Raw genomic sequence first — 14,574 nt, 5'->3', positions numbered from 1 at the left:
TCATCTTCCATCAAGATCACGATATTATCCAGATCCTCAATGACCGAAACACCAGGCATACAAGTAAGTTTCAGTTGAGTTTAGAATTAAATAATTAGTATCAGCAATTCAGAGCCAAAAAAGTAATAAATTGCTTGTAACAGAAAAATAGTCCACGAGAAACCTGAAGGAAGAGAAGCCCTTGGCAACATAGCACACTGTAAGTGGGGAATGTGCCTATAAAGCCTGACAGCTTCTGTATCATAGTCATGTTGAAGATATAGGGATTTTTCTCTTTCCAGTCTTACCCGTTAGGTGAGTAACCCTTCAGACACCTATTTTCAGATTATTCCAAATCATAAAATGCAGGAAAAACAAAAGCATAAACTGATGCAAAAAGGATGCTGGCTGTAGTTGCTGAAGAAGATTTGATTGTTAAAATATTTTCCTAGATGGTCAAAATTTTTCTTGAAAGTTGGTGAGCACATGCTAAGAGACTAAGGGATATTCTTTAAAATCAAGCCCAGCTCATCTGAAATGGCTGAAAATTGGGTCTAACTTACATGATAGCATATAGGCCAGTCCTATATGATTGGCCTTGTGAGTGTATATGAGTTTGGAATAACCTGCCGCATGAGGCAAAAAGAGAACACTCTCCCTTATGAAGATGTACTCACAATAGGGGCTTCCCTGTGGTTCAGCTGGTAAAGAATCCGTCTGCCAATGCAGGAAACTCAAGATACAAGGGTTCAGTCCCTGGGTCAGGAAGATCCCTTTGGAGGAGGAAATGGCAACCCACTCTAGTATTCTTGCCTGGAAAATTCCATGGACAGAGGAGTCTGGGGGGCTATCGTCCATGGGATCGCAAAGACTAGAACACAGCTGAGTGAACATACATTCACAATAGACTTGTTTTATTGGTAACAGGAAACTCACTGGTCCTTTCACAAGGGCAGTGTTCCTGCCATGCTCTTCTCTGTGTCAAAGTCCAGCCTCCCTTAGAAAGATAAACCCCACAGCCACAGTTTTACAAGCTCCCACACGACTCCTTTTGACTTCTCAGCATTTGAAAATATATGAATCTATTACTTTCAGTCGTTTATGAATCTGAGATGATTCTGACTCGCCCTGATACTGAGAAGAGCACATAATACCAAGAATATCAGGCCTCTATCCTTGAAAACCTTGAGATGAGCTATTGGTAGAATCATCTAAACCAGCTCAAATGTGTGTACTCTTTGGTGTGTTCCCTCTTTTTCCCTTTCAAGCTGTGATAAGGCAAATGTGAGGTTTCCACAGCTGCCCAAACAAAAACATCGTCTTTGAGAACCTGAAAGCATTCTAAAAATCACCTTAGATTATCATTAGGTCTTTTTCCCCTTAGCATATTTCTTTCCTTTGCCAGGTCTCCTCAACTCTTAGGTCATCTTGGTTTGTCAAAAAATGCCTGTATCTCAGGACTGAACTTTAGCAGATCAGACAGAAATTTCTTCATCTGGACCAAAATATGTTCAATGAACAAGTCACTTGGGTCTCCCAGCAAAGGAAGCAGGGGTTCACCTTTGCTCAGAAGTTGTATGTTAATACCGACTAAACTCTCAACAAAAGTTTTTTTTTTTTTTTTTTTTTCCGAAAGACTGCTACCTGCTGGAATTGCTTCTGCTTCTGAACTTTTCATTAATGTGACTCATCCCACAGGTAATTTTTAAAGACTCTCCCAAGTTTTAGTTCATGCCATAGATTTGCCAAGGATTCTTTCAGTAAAATGGGAATGAACAGAAGAAAAAAAAAAAAACCAACCAAAACACCTCGGTTCTGTACAGAACAATGAAATTTGTCAAAAAAAAAAATAAAGATTCTGTGGAAGATCTGTCTTCGATCTGGATTGGGTGACGTGAGGGTCTGGAGTTATTTGTGGGTCACTGGTTCACGCTGGCACATCTGGGCATCACTCATACTGGATACTGTCCTTCATCGAACGGCTGACTGAGGGTAAGAACGGCTCTTGGCTTCAGCAGAACAACATAAACAACCCCTCACGAGCGCCCGTCTTCATGGAGCCCCATGGCTCTTCAGTTCAACAACTTGGAAATGATGGCCTTGGTACCTTAGTTAAAAATGAGGTGGTACTTATCCAAGTACTGGTACTTCCAAGTCATGGATCTCAAAGGCCACTTTCCCAGCATAATGTGAGTAACAAGACTGTTATGGGACCTGTTATCATCAATGGGATTCCCTGATAGCTCAGTTGGTAAAGAAGTCACCTGCAATGAAGGAGAACCCGGTTCAATTCCTGGGTCGGGAAGATCCCCTAGAGAAGGGATAGGCGACCCACTCCAGTATTCTTGGGCTTCCCTTTTGGCTCAGCTGGTAAAGAATCCTCCTGAAATGTGGGAGACCTGGGTTTGACCCCTGGGTTGGGAAGATACTTCCTATCTGTTTCTATCAGCATTCTTTCTGTAAGTTAAATGGCAAAACAGGCAACATCTAATGTAACTTCAGCACTTCCTGGGAAAGGGCCAGAAGACAAATGCCAGAATGTCCAGAAAACTGAGACCTGTGGGGACTGCATGGGAATGCCAGTGCGCTCATAACCTGGGGGCCAGGATGGTCCCTTTCCCCACAGGAGATTTTTGTCTCTAGTGGATGAATATCAGACATGGAACTGAAATGTGATAGTTCCCAAGGACTACCAGGGAAAGTGTCTGACCATGTGTATTTTACATTTGGAATAAAGTCCTTTTGGTGAAGTCTTATTTTTTAACCAGACAGCCCCAGAGATGGCCTTTCTCTCACTACTCCATGTCAGAGACTCAAAGGACAGACTTCTGTGTAAGAAAGGGCTGCCCATCTCATGGGAAGAGAAGGCACTTATTTGTCAGCCATCAGTTCAGTACCTGGATTGTGGGCCAGGGTCCTGGAGCTTTCCCCGGTGGGCCTGAGAAATCCACCCCACCTAGTGACTCCTACACCACTGGGACATGGTGGGTCTAGGGGAATGAGAGGCTGGTTAGCACCAGCCACGTCGGGAAGCTGGCTTCTGACTTTCTAGTCCTCTGCACAGAAACGAGTTTCCACCATGAGACATGGCAAAGATTTTTCAAAAGGTAGAGGAGAGACTGGTATTGATGTGGACTTTGATTTTGCTTTCTGTAATTAAAAAATACCAGTCACCAGATATGTGAATGTTGGAGTTTTGAACTTCTACCAGAGAGAAAAGAGGCTTTGAAAGATACGAATGGTCTTAAGAAAACGGTTCTGAAAATTAAGTCACTGCAACTCAAGATCTGGAAGCGAGAAAAGGACAAAAATATGACTTCCTCTGGGGTGATCACAGCTCCTGTTTGGATGGTGGATGGTGAACACATTCTGGGTCATGAGAAGCTGGGGATGGTGCCACTGGCTAGCACCTCATCAGATGGGCGGCCTGATGGATGGATGGACAGCAGACAGCAGCTGTTTCAGCATCTCTTGGCTCCTAACCATCCTGCTTCTGGGACCCAGCCCAGAACAGAGAGCATTTAGGGCTGAGGCACTGAGGTCCAGGGCCCATGCTTGCACTCTCTCGCCCCAGTCCTGCCCCTGGGCTCCCTGAGGTTGTAGCAGATGTTAAAAGCTAAAGTTGAGACCTTTAAGCTGTAATGAAGGAGTTCACAGGGTTCAGAATCCCAGGACCCCACCCTGATTCTCCAGCGATCTCGCTGAAAGCTCTCAAACAGTCCTTGGCTCTAACACGGTGCACGCGGCGCGTGCTGAACACGCTGATCTGTCCGTGATTACCCTCGGCTGCTGTAAAACAATCTTACTCCTCGAGCGAATGCCGGCTGCAGCAACAATGCTCTTATTGACTTGTTGCTCTGGCTCTATTTAGTTATTACCCTCGGGGCCACAATCAATAGACTTTGCACCAAGTCAGCCTAATAAATCCCAGGCGCTCACTGGAGATTTGCCAGGAACGGCAAGAAAATCTATGGTAGGGAAACACTTAGAGTGCAAAGAGAGAAAAAGCTTCACTGACAGCTGTATAAATTAATTAACAAGGAACTGTTTATTCTTCTGAAAGATCAGATTGCACATTTATCATCGTTGAAGAAGTCACAGATAGACTATCATAAAGTGATCTGGTGATATTAAAAAAAAAACCCACAAATCTGGATGTACACAAGGAGAGAGACCTACATTCTAGGGTGACTTGCTTCCCTCTTTATTACATTTCCAATTACTCGACTTATAAATTTGCCTTCTAAGCACTGGTTCTGGTCAGTCTATTATTTCCAGCTTATTTGGACTAATGCAGTTGGCCTTGATAATTCTTTAAGCTTGTGGTTGAAACAGTCAACATGGTAAAAATAAAACGTTGATCATTAACATTGTTGTAATCTGGGATTGGTTGACTTCCCTCCCCCACCCCGGTCCCTGCTGTTAGGAATTTGAATCCTGCTTGTAACGCAACAGTGGAGGGAAAAAAATTCTTCAGGTGATAGAAACACTAGGTTGGTCAAAGTGAATGTCAGGTTATTTCAGATCATTGTGAAAGAATTCTAGAGTAGTTCTTTTCACTTAATAAGCAAATAGTGCGAAGGCTCAGTGGAAAGGAATCCTGGATTCTACTGTTCTGAGACACTTTGAACTAAGCTTGGGCCAGCTTAGGGACAAGACAACCTTCTTCCACAGAGTGAAAACAAAGGTAAGAGAGGAATGTGGCTTTTAGAAACTTATTTGCTACTGTATAAGTGGTACTTTCTAGCATCCTTATATAGAACCTTCCTTTGATTCTAACTCTGTCCATGCTACCTAGAACTGGTAGCTTGATGAGAGAAGAGAGGAGAAAAACAACTCTTTCTAAATGTTAAGCAATTTCAGTTTTTCAATTCCAGGTTGGGAGTGTTAGAAACCGTCTTTAAACAGAATCACAAGATCCAACCTCAAATATCACTCAGCAGATTGGCCAATGCTTGGTGAGAGTCTATCAGGCACAAGGCACTGAAACAGGCATTGACTGGCTGTGACACAGGCGTCATTGTTCCCAGGCGTGGAAAGCTTATTTCATTGCCCCGGCCTAGCCTGGGATATGTCAGCCCTGCTGCCTGTTAACACACTCCTGCGAACATAAAAGGGCACAGCCATCCCCCCCAACACGCACCCTTTAACTTGACAGGCCCTCAGGAGTGGGGCGCCTACAGGCACACACGTGAAACCCGTTTTATTGTGGGACTGCTAATTGTGTTGTCCCAATAATTTATTGCCTCTTATAAATGGTTTCCAGGTAATAAGAGTTAATTGACTCAAGAGACTTTCATCCATCGCAATTATCTCCTAATATTGTACATTAGGCTGGTGTACTTTCTATTAATCAGGTCAAATGTATCACTTGAATAAGTGCATACAAAAATGGTTGAACTTAAAATCATCACCCCAAACTTGTTTCTAAACATGCTCCCATAAAGTTGTTCATTAATTTGCCACCCCGAGCATGACTTGGCCTTAAACGTGGAGGTTGTCAGAAGCACAGGCCTCCAGGGTTCACCTACTTCACTCCCATCTCACATGCCATGAGCAGACAGAGGCACAAAGTGGGGAATGGTGGTCCCAGGAAGCACCCCCTCCAACCCCCGCCATAGTCAGTGGCAGAAGCAGGCCTGGGTCACAGATGTCCCAGCATCTTTTTCTGGCACTTGAAGTTTCAGCTGAAATAGAACACGCCTATGGGAAGGACCTTTGTCAAAATGGAGAAGCAGAGAACTTCTAGCTTTTGCGCCTCTGCCTCAAATCCTATTTATGCTTCTGACCCCCTGCCACCACTACCATCAAATAGCTCCTGAGCTGCTCCTCTGATGCTCTCAACTCCAGACCTGAACACTCAGCCTTTTTTTGAGACACCTTCTCCAACACCCTCCATATCCAAATGGAGTTCCAGGCTCCATGGCTTCAGGACCCAACGGCAGGTACCTGAGATCTGCCACTACAATACACTGCCGCCCCTTGGACCCGTCACTCTGCGTCTCTGAGACAGCTGTCTCTTTGAGCCAAGGGAGGGCATTGGACAGAAGATCTAAGGGCCCTTCCTCTCAGCCCTAACATCCTATGACCTACGCCAGTGTCTCCTTGTGGGTTATGGCACCTCTTCACGTTGGCACAGCTTTTCTTACTGCTCCCAGAGTCTTCACACCCACTAGCTCTCCGCTGCCCATGCCAGGTAAGATGTGAGATACTGGCCATGATACTGTGCCTTAGCCCAAGGGTAGGGCACCACTAGAAGAAATTTCAGGCCCGGGGGGAAAAGCTTCAGAATTCACCCTCTGAAGATCCCTCTTGGCCCTCTTTCCCAATATTTAGGCTCTGCTGGGTGGGCGCTCAGTCCTGTGGCTGCAAGTTTTCTTTCCAATCAGCTGGGCACCAGGGGTGCTACTCACAACACTAAGATGGGCTGAGCCTGAGCACCTCCCAGGTACACCCTCAGCTCACCTGAGGTGTGTCCAACTGTCCTCTTTTTCTAAGACTTCCTGGGGTTAGTGCCTTAGAAGAGCATCAGGGGTAGAACAGCATGGTTGTGGGCAGGTTTGTGCCTCTGGAATTGGCTATTGTATGGGATTCTAGTATTTTGACCTGTATGATCTGGAGTAGCAGACAATGGGCTTCCCTGGTGACTCAGTGGTAAAGAATATGCCTGCCAACCAGGAGATGCAGGCTCGATCCCTGGTCAGGGAGATCCCCTGGGAAGGTGATGGCAATCCACGCCAGTATTCTTGCTTGGGAAATCCTTGGACAGAGAAGCCTGGAGGGCTACAGTCATGGGGTCACAAAAGAGTCAGACATGACTTAGTGACTAAACAGCAATAGGAGACACATAGTAAGATCAGTAGTGGAAGAGGGGTTAGACGTGCGATGAGAGTGAACACACGTAGTAAGATCAGTAGTGGAAGGGGGGTTAGACGCGCGATGAGAGTGAACACACGCGCTTTGTGTGTCAGCTGGATAGTAGGTACTATGTGCTTTCCCATATCTGGGAATGCTTTCTTCAACTCATTCACTAACACTGGGAACTTGGTATCAATAGCCCACCGTAGAGATGAGAAAACTAAGGCCAGAGATGTTAATGACTCATCTAAAGTCACAAGGGTGACCAAGAATCAGCTTCTAGTCTTTTTGACAAAGAGGTCAATTCTGTTTCTATTATACCCTACTTCTGCCCCAAAGGCTCAGAGATGGCAGGTAGGTAAGAGACAAGTACAAGCTATGGTGATTAACTCACTACCCTATTGGTCATTATTTCATGAACTTAACGGGCACACTTTATGAGCTTTGGAGTTACAGTTCATGGCTTGCAGACTAGAGCCTCTACGTAGCTGAGGTGACTCTCCCATTGCGAAAGTTGATTCTTCCCATCCTGCTCCTATTGGCTAGCGGGCTTCCAAGGTGGACTGGGTTGAAGTATGTCTTAGTGGATGACCACATCACTTCATAGTTCTTTCTCTTCCTCTAAACATGAATATCCACATGCAAAAAAAGAGAGAGCTGGGTCCTTACCTCACACTATATATAAGGATTAACTTGAAGTGCATCAGAAACCTAAATGCCACAGCCCAAACTATAAAATTCTTAGAAGAAAACACAGGAATTAATCTTTGTGACCTTGGATTTAGAATACGACACTGAAAGCACACATAACAAAAGAAAATATATAAATCGTATGTTATCAAAATTAAAACCTTCGTGCTTCAAAGGACATGATTCAGAAAGCAAAAAGACAATCCACTGAGCGCAAAAAGATGCAAATCATATAGTTGATAGGAAACTTGTATCTAGACCTTATAAAGAATGTTTACAACTCTATAAGAAAAAGACAACACAATTGAAAACTGGGCAAAGAATCTGAGTAGACATTTCTCCTAAGAAGATATAAGCTAATAAGTACAGAAAAAGATGCTCAACATCATTAGTCATCAGGGAAATGCAAATCAAAACCATAGTGAGATACCACTTCACACTCATGAGTATGGCTAGAAGCTAAAAGGCAGATAAAAACAAGTGTTGATGAGAATGTGGCGAAATCAAAACCCTTATACACTGCTGGTGGGAACATGACATGGTACAGCTGCTTTGGAAAACAGTTTGACAGTTAAGTTAAACACAGAGTTGCCATTTGACTCAATAATTCTGCTCCTAGGTTTATACCCAAGAGAAATGAAAACATATGTCCACACACAAACTTGAACATGAATGTTCATGGCAGCATGATTCGCTGGAGCTAAAATGTGGAAGCAACCCAAATGCCCATCAACTGATGCATGGCTAAATAAAATGTGGTATGCTATTTGTCCATAAAAAGGAATGGAGCTCTGATACGTACTACAAGCTGGATAAACCTTGAGAACATTACGCTAAGTGAAAGAAGCCAGCCACAAAGACTCACATATTATATGATTCCATTTATACGAAATGTCCAGAATAGGTAAGCCTATAGAGAAAGTGGATTAGTGGTGGCCTGGGGCTGGGAGGATTGGCTACACATTCTGGAGTTTCTTTCTGAGTTGACGATGATGGTCTGAAATCTACTGTGACGATGTTTGCACAAATCTGTGAAGAGTCTAAAAACCATTAAATTACGTACTTTAAATGGGTGAACTGAAGGGCACGTGAATTATATCTATATAAAACTCTCCCCCCCCCCCCCCCCCCCCCCCGAAGCAACCCAAACCACGACTGGTTTAGGAGCTGCTCCTGTGGCGTGGCTGCTTTGCTGTGTGGTGGGCAAACTCTCCCCCCAACTCCCATCTCAGCTGCCCACTTCACAGTCTGCCTCCTCCATTCATCACAGGAGGAGCAACAGTGATGGGAACTGAGCGTGCCCAGCTCCACTGTTAAGTGCTGGGCAGAATTTCCCCCGTTCAGTCCTCTACCTGCTCTCCAAGATACGGACCATTCTATATGTTGTCTGTATTTAGCCGCTAAGTCGTGTCCGACAATTTTGTGACCCCCTCCATGAACTGTATGTAGCCCACCAGGCTCCTCTGTCCATAGGGATTCTCCAAACAAGAGTCCTGGGGTGGATTTCCATTCCTTTCTCCAGGGGAACCTCTCAACCCAGGGACTGAACCTGCGTCTCCTGCATCAGCAGGCAGATTCTTTACCACTGAGCCAGCAGGGAAGCCCAGGCACCATTCTTATCTCCACTGAAACTTAAAGAGGGACTTCCCTGGTGGTCCAAAGGACTCCAGGCTACCACTGCAGGGGGCGAAGGTTCCACCCTTGGTTGAGGAACTAAGATACCACATGCTGCATAGCACGACCAAAACCCAAAAAACATGAAGAAACAGGAGTTTAGGTAAGTCATCCAAGGTCACACAGCTAATACATGGCAGGTTGTGAATTTCTGAAGTCAAGGTTCTCTGATTCCAGACTCCAGGCACATGTGAGCCTGAGTTACATCAGAATGTGGGACATGGCACTGGAAAAGGGGGCCAGTGTGTTCATGGAGGCTGTACCCCACACTCCACCCCACCCCACCGCTGGGGCCTGGAGCATCTGGAAGGCTTCTCCATTCTCCATTTCAAAGTGTTCCCTGGGAAAGCCAGAAACTATCCTATCCAACCTGTTTATTTCTAAAACAAATATTTTAAATGGGGTGTGTATGTGTGCAGGGGGTGGGGGGTGGGTAGAGGTTACTTTTTTCCCCCATAGCTGTGGTAGCTAACACTTTGAACCCCATCTTTACACCTATTTGTTTCTGAAAACCAGTTTATTTGTGGTTAGGAAGAAACACAGTGGATTTTAAGGAGGTATTTCTATAAACTTCCGACAGAAGTAGGATGTTATGACATTTAATGATGGAATTAATTTTATTTTTTTTTAAAGTTTGGAATTAATTACTCTTGTTCATGAGGCTGCATCTTTTAGCCAAATTTTTGTTTTTACGTCAAACCGGAGCACTTGCTAAACAACTTGAAAGCCCTGAGGCAATGCTTACCTCTGCCATGAACTGGCCGTGTGACTGCAGGCCCATCACTCGCCCTCTCTGGGTCCAGCACCCTGTCGGCTTCCAATAACTGTTTGTGGAATATAATTATTCAACACGTAATAGAGGTGGGCTGGACCAGATCAGAGTTGCCAACTGGCAGTCTAGGGCCAGATACCACCTGCCAGATGTGTTAGTTTTTTATTTTTCAAAACAATTTCTTGCCAATATTAATGAACACAGAGATGTTTAATCCAGAAATCAGGCATTCTGGAAAAGTTGGAAGGGCTGACGTCAGCAGGCCCATGCATGCTAAGTTGCTTCAGTCATGTCTGACTCTTTTCGAACCCGTGGAATGTAGCCCACCAGGCTCCTCTATCCATGGGATTCTCTAGGCAAGAATACTGGAGTGGGTTGCGTGCCCTCCTCCAGGGGATCTTCCAGACCCAGAGATCAAACCCATGTCTCTTATGTCTCCTGCATTGGCAGGCAGGTTTTTAACCACTAGTGCCACCTGAGAAGCGCCAGCAGGCCCACACTCCCCCCAAAAAGCAATGCAGTGGGTTCTGAGGAGCTCCTGCAATAGGGCACTCATGCTCCAGGTTTTATCACCACCTGGCTTGTTTTGGGCTTCCCAGGTAGCGCTAGCGGGGAAGAACCCACCTGCCAATGCAGAAGCCATAAGGGATATGGGTTTGATCCTGGGGTAAGGAAGTTCCCCCGGAGGAGGGCATGGCAACCTGCTCCACTATTTTTGCCTGGAGAATCCCATGGACAGAGGATCCTAGTGGGGTACAGTCCACGGGTTTGCAAAGAGTCAGACACGACTGAAGTGACTTAGCACGCATACATCTGGCTTATTCCACTCAGCTGTGGTATCTATCTGGTCCTGTAGGCTCTGAATCTGACACCTTTGAACTGGATTGTTTCCCAGGTTTTCCTACTTGCTCTCACAGGCATGACCTAAGCTTTGTCATGTTCCAATGGGAAAGTAAAAGAGGGGGGAGCCACCTAGACCTGCCTGGATACCTTTCCAAATGCCATGCAGAGCTACAGGATGGGGAGATGGGTGCCAACGTCACTAGGCAAGAAAACCCCCCATGAATACCACTTGGGTTCTTCTGCTTGACACCATAGCTACACCAGAACCCACATGAGCTACCTGGAGGGCGTTTAACCTTTCCCACTGCTCTAGCTTGCCCAAGACCAGCAACTCATGGATGGGGTGCGGGGCACTGATGGATATAAACTAGGAGGCTACTGCTGGCAAGTCTAGCTTGCTAAAGACTTGAAGATGGAGAAATTCCATGATTTCACCTAACATCCCAAATGAACCTGGACTCCAAGTCAACTGGTTTTCTTCCTTATGAGACTTTGCAAATTAAATGACAAAGCCTCCCTGACACCATCAGAAGAAGTACAAGTCCTCGAATGCACACGAAGGGTTCACTTCCTGGTTAGTGATCACCTTATAATGAGCGCCATCCACCCCCACCAGATGGCAGCACTTCGTATGGGGCACAGGTGAGGCTTGGGTTCCGTGTTCTGAAGTCAGCAGAGCTGCAGTGGTGAGCTGGATTTCCATCTAACTTGTGGATATGATTAACTGCAAATTTTAGCTCTCCCTAATTCACACAGCAATTTGGACCATGCATTTTTTCTTTTCTTTTCTACTCCTCCCAGTTTTTCTTTTAAGAAATGAGTAATTGTTGGCCCTGACAATTCTGTCAGGCCAGAATTACTTCTTAACGTGACTGGCTTTTTTGTTTTCAACTTATTATTTGGAAATACTTCCAAACTTAACAGAAAAGTTGCAAGAATAATACAACCTTTACCTAGCTTTACTGGTTGTTATTATTTTGCTCCATATGTTTTCCCATTCTCTTTCTCTCGGCATAAATGCCTATTTCACTGGAAACCACCTGGGAATCAGGTGCAAACATGATGCCACTTTATTACCATAACACACTGACCCAAATCAGAAGTTTAGCAATGATATAATACTAACATCAAATTCACAGTCTGCACGTCAATTCTGCCACTTGTCCTAATAATGTTCTTTACAGATTCCCCCCACTCCACCCCCACCCCTGTTCCCAAATTCACTCAAGGATCGCACATGGCACTGTCATCTAGCTTTCTAGTCGTCTTTGGTCTCCTTTAATCTGAAATCCTAAAGGGGCTTCCCTGATGGCTCAGTAGGTAAAGAATCTGTCTTCAATGCAGGAGACACGGGTTCCACCCCTGGGTGAGAAATATCCCCTGTAGGAGGAAATGGAAACCCACCCCAGTATTTTTGCCTTGGAAATCCCATGGACGGAGGAGACTGGTGAGCTACAGTCCAAAGGTGCATAAAGAGTCAGACATGACTGAGCACAAAAGAAATCTGAAATCCTAATGTGGTTTTAAAGAGGCTTGCTCGGTGGCACCAGAGAACCTGAAGAGACAGAGGCAGAGGGTAAAAACATGCAAAAAAAAAAAAAAAAAAAGGGGGCAAAAAATCCCCCACTGAGGGGGTAAGCTGGGAGCTGGTCAGTGTGTGAATAACAAATGCCCCCTCCGGCTTCAGTAGTGGCTCCATGAATTACATCATATGCTTAAAGTTGAGCAGGCAAGACTTGCAAAGTTAAGGGTCTTCTGTTTTGTTTTTTTCTCCCAGAGACAACGACCGCATCCTGTTCTAACCACCCTAAGTCTCTCCAGAAAGAGCTTTGTGGAGCTGTAATTACATTTCCAGGGTGGGAGAACAGCTTCCCCCCTGCCCCGTGTCTCACAAAGCATCTAAATCATTCCATTATAGCACAACAATGGAGTCTCACACTCGTCAAGCAATTTGTTTTAATTATGGAAATCACTTCATTCTCTTTTCAAATATCTGCAGGGAGCTGCGAGCCACTGCAGGTCAAAATAGGATGTGGAAGCCCTTGGGTAGGGACAGAGAGATGCTGAGGAAGGCCTGGCTTGTCTTGGAGGTCACCTGTCACAGGAGTTTGGGGTGGAGGAGGAGGCTGGGGCACAGAAGTCCCAGGAAGGGGACCAGGATGCAAGGGGGGAAGTGACAGGGGTCACGCTCTTGAGACACCAGGGCCTCATGGCTCATGGCACAAAGCACAGGCCACTCGGGAGCAGCACACCAAAAACTACCACACCCTTATCCTACCAGACACTCCCCAGCTGCCCTGCGCACCACTGCTGTGCTGGACGCAGCCCCCGAAGAGAAGCAATCACCAGACAGCTCGAGTCAGCCTCCCCCCAGGTGCCTGATGACAAGACGGGTCCTTGGTGCCTAGAATGCTCTGGGCTTTACACTATCTCAACATGTCTTGTATGGAGTTAGGGTTTAAAACAAGCTGGTTAAATGTCCCATGCATCTTCAGATTTTTTTTAATTATAATTTTTTCATAATGGGAGGGTACAGAGAAACAGAAAGGAAAGAAGGCAGGAAGAAAGGCAGGGAGGCAGGCAGGCCTCCTGAGTTGAATACCCTTAAACAAACTGGGGATTTGAATCCAGATGGTCTGGGCACAGTGTTCCTACTCTTGACCATTTGGCTATCCTGCCTCCCCCAGTCCTAACTGACAAACTTTAATTTGAGGGTGGCAAACCCTAACTGCACACTCGATTCCTAAAAGAAAATAAATGCCTCCTCAGTGCTGAGTACAAAGCGAAAGCTGTCAGAGAGAAAAGCACAATAGAGAAACTATTCTAACGTGTTGTCCTAGTCCTTAAGACAGGGAGGCATAAATCATAACAGTGGATTATGCCGGAATAATGGGAGTGAACACCCGCAAACATTAAATACATTAATATAATACATATTGGCTTCCCTAGTGGCTCAGTGGCAAAGCATCTGCCTGCCAGTGCAGGAGATGTGGGTTCAGTCCCTAGGTCAGGAAGATCCCCTGGAGAAGGAGATGGCAACCTACTCTAGTATTCTCGCCTGGGAATTCCCATGGATGGAGAGCTACACTCCATGCGTCCGTAGAGAGTCAAACATGGCTTAGCAACTAAACGACAATAACAATACATACGAACGCTGTAAGTAACTGTAATTTCAAATTAATGCAAAAATTCATCAGTGGGCATGTATATAAACAAACTGTGCTACACTCATAACACCAGGTACCATACAACCCATAAAAATGGTGATGCTGATGAATTAACCGGTACGGAACAATGATCACCATTTGCAGGAAAGGTAAAAAAGTTCAACTTATTTAAAAATTATCCATATGTGTTTGTAGCAGGAGAAAATCGCCAAGGCATATATTTGGCAAAAGGTTACTCATGGTGTGATTTTTAAGCCTCCTATAATTTTCTAACCTTTTCTACTACATTACTGCATATACTATAAAAACGTAGAATACAACATTTTAAACACCAAGTTTAGCTTAAGCAAAGTATAGCTGGGAAGGTAAAGCAGTTTTATAAAAACAAAACCAACAAAAGATAATTCTCGAAATAGGATTCTTTTGCATTATTCACCGTTTTGGATCAACCATGCCTCAAGTCTTCTCCATTCCCACAGACAATCAAGAATTGCCTGCAGCTGGCTACGATGACCGACACGTCAAGTTCTACAGGCACTGATTGGGATTAAGTAGCTGGTGACTGATAGCATGCATGCAAACTGCATCCAA

The 14,574-nt window shown here is 45.1% G+C and overlaps 1 protein-coding gene across 7 annotated transcripts in view; it reads right to left on the bottom strand.

Moving 5' to 3' along the window:
• The window catches only part of VTI1A (vesicle transport through interaction with t-SNAREs 1A), a 385,337-nt gene that overhangs the window by 50,776 nt on the left and 319,987 nt on the right, over positions 1–14,574 (bottom strand). The window contains exon 9 of one of the 7 annotated variants that reach the window (XM_060404479.1): positions 4,005–14,574. This exon is cut by the window's right edge and continues 24,388 nt beyond it. The exons of the other annotated variants lie outside the window; for them this stretch is intronic. The gene's annotated coding sequence lies outside the window, so the exon portion shown is untranslated. Of the gene's footprint in view, positions 1–4,004 lie in introns of those variants that run through there. 7 annotated transcript variants of the gene reach the window in all.

This window comes from Ovis aries, chromosome 22, assembly GCF_016772045.2.
Source record: "Ovis aries strain OAR_USU_Benz2616 breed Rambouillet chromosome 22, ARS-UI_Ramb_v3.0, whole genome shotgun sequence".
NCBI classification, from domain to species: Eukaryota; Metazoa; Chordata; class Mammalia; order Artiodactyla; family Bovidae; genus Ovis; species Ovis aries.
This window is presented reverse-complemented; position numbering and strand designations above follow the sequence as displayed.